Source organism: Tribolium madens, unplaced genomic scaffold, assembly GCF_015345945.1.
Source record: "Tribolium madens isolate multiple individuals breed KSU strain unplaced genomic scaffold, Tmad_KSU_1.1 Scaffold_19;HRSCAF=116;Tcas5.2_LG9, whole genome shotgun sequence".
Classification (NCBI taxonomy): domain Eukaryota; kingdom Metazoa; phylum Arthropoda; class Insecta; order Coleoptera; family Tenebrionidae; genus Tribolium; species Tribolium madens.
Window position 1 is genome coordinate 3156542 of NW_025400983.1, and position 13333 is coordinate 3169874.

The window sequence follows — 13333 nt, forward strand, 5'->3', positions numbered from 1 at the left end:
AATTTTTATCGCTTTTAATTTCCTGTCTTGCCTCGCACTCGTTCTCCTCCATTCAAAATGATTATGAAAATAGAGCTTCTGGAAGCCAATAAAACGCGTAATTACACGATGTATTTTCGTCCGATGATCCTTCAAGTCTTGTGTGGTGTGTTGTGTGTGTATTATGACACCGATTTAACGATGCAGCTGAGGCCATTTTTGCGATTTACGATGATGACGTAACGATTTTTGTTCAAAGGATCAGCTAAATTGGACAAGAAGCGAGGATCAACAGTTTGTCGGTCTGGACCAACCCTGCGTTTGGGTGGTCCAGAATTTCCGAGAGCTCGTAAAACGTGAAATTGAAAAAAATTGCTATTGTTTTCAACTATTGGGTCAGTAGGAGGGACATTTATAGACTCCTATAAATATGTTATAGACTACTGTTTGAATACATGTGTGTGTGTGTTGTCGAAAATGTTAATTTATTGGTGGTGTCATAAATTTTCGGTAATTTCACTTTTATTTCATTTTTTCCCATTGGGTTTGACGCGTGTTTATTTTTCCTGTCGTAACATGACACCTTATTGTTATAGTGAATTGACGTTTGTTTTGTGTCGGCATTGTTCGAATTGTGTTGAAAAAATATCTTAAATTTTTTATTAGAAACTGACAAATCAGAAAATTGTTTTTACTCAAATATTCAATTTGGGAATAGGGTCCTTTTTATCGAAGTTTATGTTTTCCTGGAATCGGCATCAAAACTCATCATGGATAATTAATTTTCTTTGAATTTTGTGAAAGTGAATTTAATTTAATAAATTTACTACCGGAATTGTAGTTTTTTTTTTGTTATTTTAAATACTTAATTTTTATAAAACCAAAGCTGACCTATATTAAAAAAGTTTAAAAATTTAATTTGGTACACTTAAATCAAGAAACAGAAAACAACAAAGTTTGTTTCCACGACAGAATATAATCCATTCAAGAATCAGAACAAATTCTTTTAAGTTCTAATTAGAAATATTTAACATTTCAAAACAAATGGATATGAAACTAAAACCTAAAAAAACAATGCATTAAATGAATTCAGACAAAAACTTAGAAAGAAAACCCAGGATCGCTAAAAAGTATGGATACAGTTAAATATTATAAAAATTATTTATTAAAACTTATTGAAATTTGGTATATGCTTAAAAATATTTAAATTTTATCGCCTTAGATGTTTATCAAACTTCTATCTTCATTTGTTCTGAAGATACAAGGCTAACTTGATTTTTTTTAAATGTCAAGATGGGTCAAATTTAATATTTTTAAGAAGAGCATTTTATTCTGAGTTCTGTGATATAACACATGCATACCTTATTTTTTTTTTAATTATCGAAGTTATTAAATTTTGAAAAATGTAAATTTTTTTAGCCTTAGAATTGTCTTTATCTATCGTTTAGCTCTTTGCCGTCTGCACTTTAACCAGAAAATAGGTAAACTGTTTCCCAAATTTTAACATACTCTGCTAAACCGTTCTGAAAATATTTAGTTGTATCCATATTTAGCGACCTAGCCTGAAACCAGAATTGGAATATTACTTTAACAAATAATAAATGAAGAAAAAAATGAAATCTAAAACAATTATACTCGTAGGGACGTAAAACCTGAAACATAATCGAGTTAAAAATTTTACTAAACCTAAAACGAAACCTTAACCAAACTTGACCTGAAACACAAAATGAGTATATTAGGCATCGCCGTCTCCATAGAAATAATCCTTTTCTCGCCTGGGCATTTTTTGAGTTCAAGTGATTCCCGTTGGCGCTTTAATATGGGGAAATTTTTTTGACAAATCCAGTTTTTTAGCTTAAAGGGTTCAATCTCATAATATCAATTCTCCCTGGCGTATCTAGTTTTGTTGTATCCTTCCTTCCCAGCATTTATTAATTGCGTTATTTTTCGTTAATAATTAAAAATTATTCAGTTTTTCCTTAGTAACCCCCGTAACTAAGAAAAAATCGGAATCACTGCTCCAATGCATTTTTTACGAAATGCCCAGGCGGGATATTGATACATTTGATTAAGGAGGCGGTGATATTAGGTAAGTACTTTATAAAAAAAATTATAAACAAAAAAACGTAGGGGATGAATTATATAAACGTAAAACCTGAAACATAATCGACTTAAAACTTCAATTAAACCTATTACTAAACCTGAAACAAAAATGATAATATTGCTTCAGCAAATATTAAATTAAAAAACATGATGGAAACCCAAAAGATAAATGTAGTGGATGAATTATATGGATGTAAAACCTGAAACATAATGAAGTTAAAACCTAATAAACCTGAAACAAAAATTGTAATACATATTACTTCAGCAAATAAGAAATTAAAAATTATATGAATGAAACTTAAAACAAAAAAAAATGTGTGGATGAATTATACGGTCGTTAAACCAGAAACATGATTGAGTTTAAAACTTCAATTAAACAATAATATCAATTTACACTTAAAATGACGGAAGTTTGGAAAAATTTAAAAATTTCGATTTATAAAAAAAACTTAAAAAAATCAAAACGAAAACTAAAACAAAGTTGGGAAACATTAAATTGAGTTGAGATTTCAACCTTAGATGAATAATGTCCTGAAACTTAAGGCCATTAATTTTTTGGTGATTTTAAAATTACAACTTTTTTTGCTTTATTGTCGCCTCTGACATAACCACGTTTCCAAATACCACTTGTCGAAATGATGCTACGTGACATAATATTTGATTAAAAACTAACGTTTTAGAGTATGTAGCAACTGAGGACATGAGGAATGTGAAACCTCCTGTCACGCTTTTGCAACATCACCAAAAAATTTATTTAGCGGTAAAGGGTGTCTATATACGAGGACCGTAACCGTAATCACGTTCCACTACCGGTAAACGCATCTTCAATATTTAATTTCGAAGCATTTCATTGTGAAATCATGAATAACGAATATTTTCATCAGACTTGTCGAACTCTGATGAATAATAACGTATTTTTGTGATGACATTTCGTGGAGGAAGTAAGTTTTCATTATAACGATTGGAAGCATAAAATCGGTTAACGACCATCGTGCAATTAGTCTTTCTTGCACCTTGCACGAAGATAAAATGCAACAAAGTCGCTGTCGACAATGTTAATTTGAAGATTTGTTTACTTTCGAGATCGTGTCCGACCTTGACAGTTTCGAAATTTGATCTCATCACGTGTCGTAATTCGAAAGTGGTCTTTTGTAAGCCCCTCTAAATAAATTTTTGTTAGACTCGTCTGGTTTGAGTGTCATCACCGTCGTCCGATTTAAAATAGTCAGTCTCCAGATGCGTTCTAGATTCGAAATCGTAAGTTAAACGAGTCGGCACACGTCTTGAATGCCTTATTAGAGGTTAACCGAGTAAAATCGGATAAGAAGTCCGAAAGCAATCTAATTTCGCACGCCTCCTCGTCTTGTAAAACTAATTCTAAGAGCGGCCCTTCCCCAACGAAAGTGCAGCCCTCATTCACAGGCAATTGCTTTCAAATCCAATAAAGTTGTTGTTACGACGGACAATCCACTTATCCACCGAAACATTACCAGGAAGGCTAATAGCAAACGTGTAGGGGATTCAACAAGTGGCAAGGTTGGCAACGTGCCGATCAAGTTTTTCTGACAGAACGTTGTCGTTGAGGATTATTTTTACACGACGACGACGACGACGACGAGAATGCAATTCCGATCCGAGAATCGGACGTGAGAATCATACAGAATGGATGGTTAGATGGAATCTGAGCTCATGGTTTTAAATTAGATTTAATTGGAGGTGATTGGAGCGTGACGGGGAGGAAAAATTGGCGATGAGGGAGGAGGAGTCGTTACGCTAAATTGAATTCAGTATTGCGAAATTAGTTTTTCTTTCAATCTTATCACGATTGGAGAGAGTCTGTGATTTGAATCCCGACATAGCGATATTGAAACCTAGGTTGTATACAGTAAACATTCCATCGGTTACGAATCGTGTAAAGCCAAGGTTAGCCGGGAGTGAAATCATTTGACCCAAGGCTATGACTTCCCTAATTCATTTCATTACTCTTCATAAATGTTAAATGTATTTTTTCTGCTCATTTCCAACAAGTTTATGACGAATTTCTCTCTAAATCATCAGAGTTTATTCTTTTACGTTGCCCTGAAATAAAACAGAAAATTTTAATAGAAGTTGTAGTTTTTTTAAACACGGAACTATAATTAAATGAATGCATGAAAACCTGAAATAGAATAAGCTCAAAAATTATTGTATACGTCGCTATGGACGGGACATAACTGAAGCAGTCTAAAATAATAAAAACAAACCTAAAACAGAAGGGTAATTAACTGAAATAAAAAATTTCAGTCGAAACCTAAAACGGTTACTTTCTCCGCACAAAATACCAGAAGCCTGAAAAAGTACAAAAAAACATTAGACTCATAACCAACCTGAAATAGAACATAAAATTTTAAAAGTTGATTTTTATTTAGAGTCTTTTTGAACTAGGTTTTGTTCTAGTTCTAACTCAACCTAAAACACAAAACTTAAAGTAGATGTACTGACAATTGGGGCAAAGCCTAAAACAGAAATTTTAGTAGCAACTTAGAACATAATGAAGACAACCTAGAAAAAGCGTTTATCAGATTCACTAAGAAATTGATTAAAGTGAATGTTTATTGATTTATGTTTCAGGTTGTTTTTTATTCTAGTTTAGGGTTTTGGTATAGCAGTTGAATATGAATAGAATTTCAAACCAAACTCTAAAACAGAACGACATTGAAAGCAAAGTTTTATCAATATCGCACCAAAACTAAAAATTGGTATGACAAAGCCTGAAACGGAATATAAAACTTTAAAAGTTGATTTTCATAAAAAGTTTTCTGAAATAGGTTTTGTTCCTCAACCGTATTCTATTTCCTTATTTTAACGAAAACTGATAGAATAAACACAACGTTTAAATTAGATAAACTGGCAATTTTGGCAAAGCCTAAAACAGAAATTCTAGAGACAACCTAGAATATAAGGGAGATAACCTAACCTGATTAATTGAAATTTGAGTTTTTTGATTTATGTTTTAGGTTGGATTTTCTGATTTTGGTTCATGTTTTGGTATGGCTATCCAACATGAATAGAATTTTATTTAAAACCTCAAATAAAACAAAACCTGAAACAGAATATAAAACTTCAAAAGTTATTTTTCTAGAGAGTTTCTGAAATAGGTGTTCCTCAACCTTATTCTATTTCTGTATTTTATCGAAAATTGATAAAATAAAGTTTTATCAATATCGCACTAAAACTAAAAATTGGTATGACAAAGCCTGAAACGGAATATAAAACTTTAAAAGTTGATTTTCATAAAGAGTTTTCTGAAATAGGTTTTGTTCCTCAACCGTATTCTATTTCTGTATTTTAACGAAAACTGATAGAATAAACACAAAGCTTAAAGTAGATAAACTGGAATTTTGGCAAAGTCTAAAACAGAAATTCTAGAGGCAACCTAGAACATAAGGGAGACAACCTAATCTGATTGATTGAGATTTGGGTTTTTTGATTTACGTTTTAGGTTGGGTTTTCTGATTCTGATTCAGGTTTTGGTATGGCTATCGAACATGAATAGAATTTTATTTAAAGTAAATTCTGAAACAGAACGACAGTGAAAGCAAAGTTTTAGTAACACAGCACTAAAAACTAAAAATTGTTATGACGAGACCTGAAACAGAACTGGTCATTAAGCTTGTGTTTGATCTATTTTTGAGGATGAAATTGAGATTTGGGTTGTTTTAAGTTTTTCAATTGGCTCTTTCTATGAAAACGTCTATAATTCTGCCAATTCGCGTGTAATTCCGTATAATTTGGTTAATCAGCCATCCGCGTTCAAACGGAAATAAACCAAAGTATCTCCGCACAGCAAATCGACGTCTTGGCTACGACCCAACTCGTAATTTACATAAATCAGTTTTTATCAGACCGGGTATATATTTATAAAGCTCGTCCGGAAATTGTATTAAAAAGAGAGAACAGTATCGATAACACATAAAAAAAAATTGTTTTGAGATAAATTAGACGTCATCTGTAAAAGGTGAACAAGAAGAAAACGTTTTGCACATTTCCACATTAATCATCCGAAAATCTCTTACCTGATGCTTTTATACAAATTTGCCGGAGCTCACATTAGTTACGAGTGCTTTGAAACGTGGCCAACTTCTCCTGTCGCTATAAAACCAACAAATTATAATAAACGATTAATTTTTCAACGTGGCTCGTCCTCGAGTTAAAGTCAAAGCCGAGTTTAACGCTAATCGTCAACTATTTGAACAGTCGTTGCATGAGAATTAACCATCTGTTTGTATTTTGCGACAAATGAACCAAGTCAACACGCAAATTCGTCGGCTTCTGGCACAAATCTCGAACAATAAAAATCCAAAAAAATTAAAAGACTACTATGTTACAGTTTGTCGAAATCAAGCGAAACTTCCAGACTCAACACCATCAGAAATTGAATGGAACCAAGCCAAAAAATTGGGAAATTTAAAAAAAGTTGTTTCAATTCAATCACTCGACGAGTGACCGTCAACTACGAGTTCAATTAGATGGAGAAAGTCGAGGATTTTCGTCTCCGAGTTATTTCAGACACAAAGCTTCAACCACTCGAGTGATCAAAGTAAAACATAAAAGCTATTTTTCATAATTATATCTCTAGTGGTCGCTTCTTGACCTTTTTCCTCTAATTGCCGTCATATCCTTGCAAATTGAATTTTTCTCGGCCACTCTGTAAACTCGTCGATATCCTTGAATTCCATTCCCATAAAGTCGTCTCGACCGCATCTTATACTACTTAACCTCGAACGTTAAACTCCTATCGTCGAGTCCGGTCTCTTGGGATCAACTTCGAGATTATAATTACGGATCCTTGCGCTGCCTCAAAGATCAAAACTATTTAAAAGAGAGACGGAGAGCGTCGACAAGTCTGCCAGAAAACGCGACGAATAATTAGATGTTGAGTAACGACGAGCCGTCGACTGAAAACATCAATGAACTCGCTGAAAAGGCGACGAAAAAATTCTCTCTAACAAAAAATCAAAGATTTGTGTTTTAGAATTTTGCTGGTGATCGCAGAGCCTGTTTTAGGGCTTTTCAGGCTTTGCTTGATGTTTTAGTTTTTGAGTAAATCTCAGTTCGATTTTAGGTTGTTCTAGGTTTCGTTGAGAAATTGTCAATTGACAAAATGTTTTGCCTTTTGTTTAGGCTTTAGGGTAGTCTACGAATTTGTGTCTTAGGTTAAACTTGTCTCAAGTTTGAGCAAATATCAGTTTGATTTAAGTTGTTTCAAGTTTTCGTTGAGAAAGTGTCATTATTTCATTGTTTCAGTTTTTTTTTTTGGTTTAGATTTTTTAGAAGAATTTAGAGTACAGTCTACGAATTTTGTCTCAAGTTTAAGTAAATCTTAATTTAATTTTAGATTATTTTAGATTTCGTTGAGGAATTGTGAATGTTTTGTTATCGTTTGTTTTTAAAACTTTTTTGTTTTTGGTTTTGTTTTTTAGAAGAGTTTAGAATACTTGTCTACGATTGTCTTGTCTCAGGTTGAACTTGTCTCAAGTTTAATTTGATTTTAGGTTGTTTAAGGTTTCGTTCACAAATTGTGAATGTTTCAGGTTTTTTGTTTTTGATTAAGGTTTTTTGAAGAGTTTAAGGTACAGTTGACAAATTCCTCTCTATTGAACTTGACTCAAATTTGAGTAAATATTAGTTTGATTTAATGTTAGGTGAGGTTTCGTTGACAAATTGTCAATGTTTCGTTCTTGTTTCAGGTTTTTTTTTTTAATTTTTTGTTTTTGGTTTAGGTTTTTTAAAGAGGTTAGGGTACAGTCGACGAATCTCCGTCTGTTGAACTTGACTCAGGTTTAAGAATATATCAGTTCGATTTATGGTTGCTTTAGTTTTTGTTGAGAAATTATCAATGTTTTGTTGTTTCAGGTTTTTTGACTTTTTGTTTTTGGTTTAGGTTTTTTAGAAGAATTTAGAGTACAGTCGTTCCAGTTTTTTTTTTAATTTTTTGTTTTTGGTTTTGTTTTTTTGGAGGAGTTTAGAATACAGTCTACGATTGTCTTGTCTCAGGTTGAACTTGTCTCAAGTTTAATTTGATTTTAGGTTGTTTAAGGTTTCGCAAATTTTTAATGTTTTGTTTTTTCGTGATTAAAGGTTTTTGAAGAGTTTAAGGTACAGTCGACAAATTCATCTCTATTGAACTTGACTCAAATCTGAGTAAATATTAGTTTGATTTAATGTTAGTTGAGGTTTCGTTGACAAATTGTCAATGTTTCGTTCTAGTTTCAGGTTTGTGTTTTTTATTTTTTTATTTTTGGTTTAGGTTTTTTAAAGAGTTTAGGGTACAGTCGACGAATTTCCGTCTGTTGAACATCACTCAAGTTTGAGAATATATCAGTTCGATTTATGTTTGCTTTAGGTATTGTTGAGAAATTGTCAATGTTTTGTTGTTGTTTCAGGTTTTTTGAATTTTATGTTTTGGTTTTGTTTTTTAGAAGGGTTTAGGATGCAGTCTGCGAATGTCTGACTCAGGTTTGGGTAAATCTTAATTTGATTTTAGGTTGACAAATTGTCAATGTTTCGTGGTTGTTTCAGTTTTTTTTTGTTTTTTGTTTTTGGTTTAGGCTTTTTAAAGAGTCTCTTTGTTGAACTTGACTCAAGTTTGAGTAAATATGAGTTTGATTTTAGGTTTTTTAGGTTTCATTGAGAAATTGTCGATGTTTTGTTGTTGTGACAGGTTTTTTGTTTTTGGTTCAGATTTGTTTCGAAAATTTCTTATTTGGGTTTACCCTCCGACTGGTCCAAATGCAATTTCCGGTCGTGGCATTTTGTCTTTTTGTGGTTGGAGGGCTGAAGCGGATTATGAAAAGTTTGGTCTGCTTGGGGTAGCAACCCTTGTATTCTTTCGTTTGATTTATGTTGGTTACTGTTATTCGTTTTCTAATTAAATGTCGGTCTAGGTGTATGGGTTAAAAGTGCACAGGGGTGTCCATTTCCGGCTTATCCCGTCGTTTAAATGAACGGATACATTATACAGCAATAACAGGCGGTTGGCGGCAGTATCAGCAACGGCGCCAAAGTACAACTAATTAAAACAATCGAGCCGGATGTAATTACCCCGTATTTTAATTAACAAATAGGTAGAGAGATCAAAAGCAACTGCAAATTACAGTGGTAACCGCTGAAATTATTTTAAATGGCTCGACAATGTCGAGTCGTGAATGAAGCAGCAGCATAGGGTGGTGGTGGTTGTTGTTGGTGTGTATCAGTTGACGTTTGAGCGTGTCAACGGCGGCGGTCGCGTTCCGGGGGCGGTTTTTTCTCGTCGATTAATAACCGGTTTTTCGGCGGATGTTTGGGGGCGGCGAACAGGTGTCCGCGTTGACAAATGTGTCGTAAGGCGTCGGAAACTGCGGCGCATAAATTACGAAACCATCAGACAAAGGCTCAGAATTTACATTAGGTTAATTGAATGTAGTCTGGCGGCGGAACGGCCGTAGAAGGGCGATGCTCATGCATTATAAATGCTAATGTATGATATCATCTGGAAAATGGGGATGAAATACGATCAGCGTCTAAGGAAGATGAGAGAGAAAAATACTAAGGAATGCAACCGAAAGATCGATCTTTAGCGATGGGCTTTACGTGTTCGCGATGATATTTACACGAGAGGATTCTCACGGGGGATGCGCCACTACGTGAAGGATGTACTTAAACAGCTTCGACTTGGCCGTGATATAGAACGGAATTAGACGAAACGAATTTCTTAGGGAGAGAAGACGACGGAAACGGGACGCTTGAGCCAGTTGTGATACATAACCAACAGATGTCGGCCGTAAATCCGTCGACGGGATTAATTCATCGGCTAGGATATACAGGATGATCCAAATTTCAAACAATACGATTTTACACAAATACTGAATTAGTTTTATTTTTTGAGTGAAAAAAGAATACATTAGAAGAGAATTGTTTGTTAGCTATTTAGAACAAACTTGTTTCAGGTTTAGTCCAGTTTTTTGTTTCACGTTTGTAATAAAAATATTAGATATTTCGGTTTTAATTTTCTTGTTCTCTGTTTTAATAGTTTTTAGAATAATTTTTTTTGTCGGTTTGGGTGTCTATGTTTCACTGTTTTAGGTTTTGAATTTATCTTATAATGCAAGTTTTCTCTTGCAACATAAAGAGTTTTTTAGCTTTTTGTTTCAGAGTTTGAGTGAAAAAAGAATAAATAAGAAGAGAATTGTTTGTTAGCTATTTAGAACCAACTTGTTTCAGGTTTAGTCTAGTTTTTTGTTTCAGGTTTGTGATATAAATATTAGATGAAGTTTTCTGACGTGGATTTTGTCCACGTTTCATTTCAGTTTGTTTTCGTTGGTGAATCTGTTATTTTAGGTTTTAAGTTTATTTTATGATTTAAAATTTAGACATTTTTGTCTTCTTGTTTCAGGTTTTACTTTCTGTAAGTTGAGAGATAGTGTTTTAGGACGTACCGTAAAATGGTGACTTCTCGGGTTACTTTGACATGTTATAGGGCTACTAATGTTGTTTCATTTTCAGTTTATGTACCTACCAAAAATATGTTTATTTTATTTTTATTCTATATAGGAGCCATAACATACCGAAGAATGATTTATTTAATTTTCTTTTAATAAAATATATATTTCATGTTTTGTGTTGAATTTAACAAAGTTTATTTACATCGTATATTACATATTATTAGTTCTAAGGTGGCAAAGTATTCTCCAGGCTAGCATAACTTTGATTTTTAAAATAGCCTCGAAGTTCTTTGACACCAATTTTTTATTATTATTATTATTTTTTTGGAAAAACTAGGACCTTGAGGCAATGTTTTAAGTTTGTAAAAGCAGAAGGATCAATTATTCTGATGCTAATTTTTTCAAGAAAATCTTGCAACAAATAAAAAAATTACATTAACAAAACCTCTCAGACTTTGTCAAAGTAACCCCAATTTAAGGTATTTTTTTTTTTTTCGTTTCTGTTGTCATTGGCGAAAACTTGACCAATTTAGGTTTATTTATGCTTTAAGTACCTCGACTCTTGTCTACGCTTTTTGTACTAGGATTTTTTTGTTTATTATTATTTTCGATTTGTGGTGTGTTTTGGTTTTGTGTTATATTTTTTACTCTTTATTTCAATTTTTTTGTTCGTTTTAATAGTTTTTTTGAACATTTTTTAAGTCGATTTTTTACACGTTTGTGTTTCAGGTTTTGGTGTCACTGTTGTTATGTTTTAGGTTGTTGTAGGTTTTGAATTTATTATCATGCTTGTTTTCTCTTGCAAGGTTAAGAATTACTTAGCTTCTTGTTTCAGGCTCTGTTTCGAATTTGTTCAGGTTTATTTACAAATTTTATTTTAAATTTCGTAGGTCGTGTCTGGTTTAGGCCTTTTGTACCAGGTCTAATCTAGCATTTGTTTCTTTTTTGTTTACTATAGTTTTCAGTTCAGGGTTTGTTCTAGGTTTATTTCATGTTTTTTTTTTTTAATTTCGGTTTTAATTTTCTTGTTCGCTGTTTTAATAGTCTTTAGAATATTTTTTTTGTCAGTTTGGGTGTCTTGTGTTTCACTGTTTAGGTTTTAAATTTATCTTATAATGCAAGTTTTCTCTTGCAACATAACTAAGAGATTTTTAGTTTTTGGTTGCAGAGTTTGTTTTGACTTTGTTTCAGGTTTTACTTCAAATTTTGTTTTCTATTTTTTTTTTTACTTTTTACATATTATAAGTTGAGAAATAAGGTTTTAGGTTGTTTTTTTTTCAGTTTTTTTGCTGAAAATCTGATTGATGTAGGTGTGTGTTTTTTGTTTCAGTTTTTATTTAGATCGTTTTGTTGTGTTTTATTTGATTGAATTTTTTGTTGCTTCTTTTTGTCTTAGGTTTTGTAATTTAGTCCTATTATTTTTAATTGGCTAAAATAATATTATTGCTTTGATATATTAAGCAATTTCCGTTTTCCTGGCTTTTTTTTCGTCAGTAAAAAGTGTTTTACCGAGCTTTTTGCCTTCTTTTTTGTTATTGTTTATTTTACTTCTGTAATACCATTGCATCCTAATGAGACTTTTCTTATTATTTGTTACCAAAATGTATCTAAAAAAATGATTATTTAAATGCTTTACGAGAAATTTAGTAAGATTTCCTTTCGCCAACTTCTCTCAACAGCACTCTTAAAAATAGCCCACACAGAACGTAAACATTCCCTCTCAACGTCTTAATAACGTTGTTACCCCGAATTCGTTGCCTAAAAATAAATCACTTCCAGCATCAGCACGTACGTGCCCTATTAATATAATAGATTTAAATTAATCGATCCGTACGGATTTCGGAAGCCCCCGTAATAAGGATTGAGTTATTTACATCACTGGGGGTCCATTATTTACTTTTAATAGGAATTTCTGGGGCTTTATTGTCGAAAATAAATCAGCGTCCGAACCGCGGGGTCGAAATCAAAATATAAAATATGTTTCAACCCGGCGCATCCACCAGATTTTTTTCCCTCTTTTGCAATTTGCGACCGGCTAACATTAGCATAATATTGTTACTAGTCCGGTCGCTTAAATCAACGCTAGTTGGTGTTGGTTCAGTAGTTTCCTGCGAGTGCTTGTCGAGGTCGGAGAAGCTTTTGGGACGCTCGGAACGCCGATATTCGCAACAATGTAAGAAAATTAATTTATTTATTCGGTTTTATTAGGGTGGTATTATGGAAGGCAGTCCCAGGTCTCGTTTTGTTACGTTCTTGTCAACAATCATAATGCATATTTCATTTTATGTTCATCTAGGTTTAATTTTCTTTGACTACTCTGTATGAAGCGATCTCGCGTTTTTCTCCACGACCGGATTCTTCGAGTCTTGTTTTCTTTTCTCAACTTCATCCTCGGGTCGTGTTTAGCATTTACTTTCCGTGTTATCGACCCTTGTTAAAAGCCAAGCTTTTCTTGAAGTTTATTTTTCGACAGCGCGCGGTTCCTGATCTAGGCTAACTCTCCTCAGGTGTTTCACAGTCGATCTGCCACACCGACTATTCGGATTTGTGGAACACTCTCCTTTTCGGGCTTGAACCACTCTCGGTATCGCCGTTACGTAACGTTAAACGATGTAATATTTTGTGGTGTGTGAACGCGGCTTTGGCCGTCAACCTGACCGCTGAAGGAATGAAGGAACTGGTTCTCTCTCTATACGAGAGACGTTATTACGGTCGTTAGTTCATCGTTTGTTAGATGAGGTTAACGATCTTTCCACAAGAACGTAAAATGGGGAGAATGGAGAATTTTA

General features: G+C 33.2%; 1 protein-coding gene across 5 annotated transcripts in view; it reads left to right on the plus strand.

The window, feature by feature from the left end:
- LOC123016029 (polypyrimidine tract-binding protein 1) overlaps window positions 1-13333 on the plus strand; it is a 155676-nt gene that overhangs the window by 51286 nt on the left and 91057 nt on the right. Inside the window, exon 1 of one of the 5 annotated variants that reach the window (XM_044416208.1) lies at window positions 12629-12717. The exons of the other annotated variants lie outside the window; for them this stretch is intronic. The gene's annotated coding sequence lies outside the window, so the exon portion shown is untranslated. Of the gene's footprint in view, window positions 1-12628; window positions 12718-13333 lie in introns of those variants that run through there. 5 annotated transcript variants of the gene reach the window in all.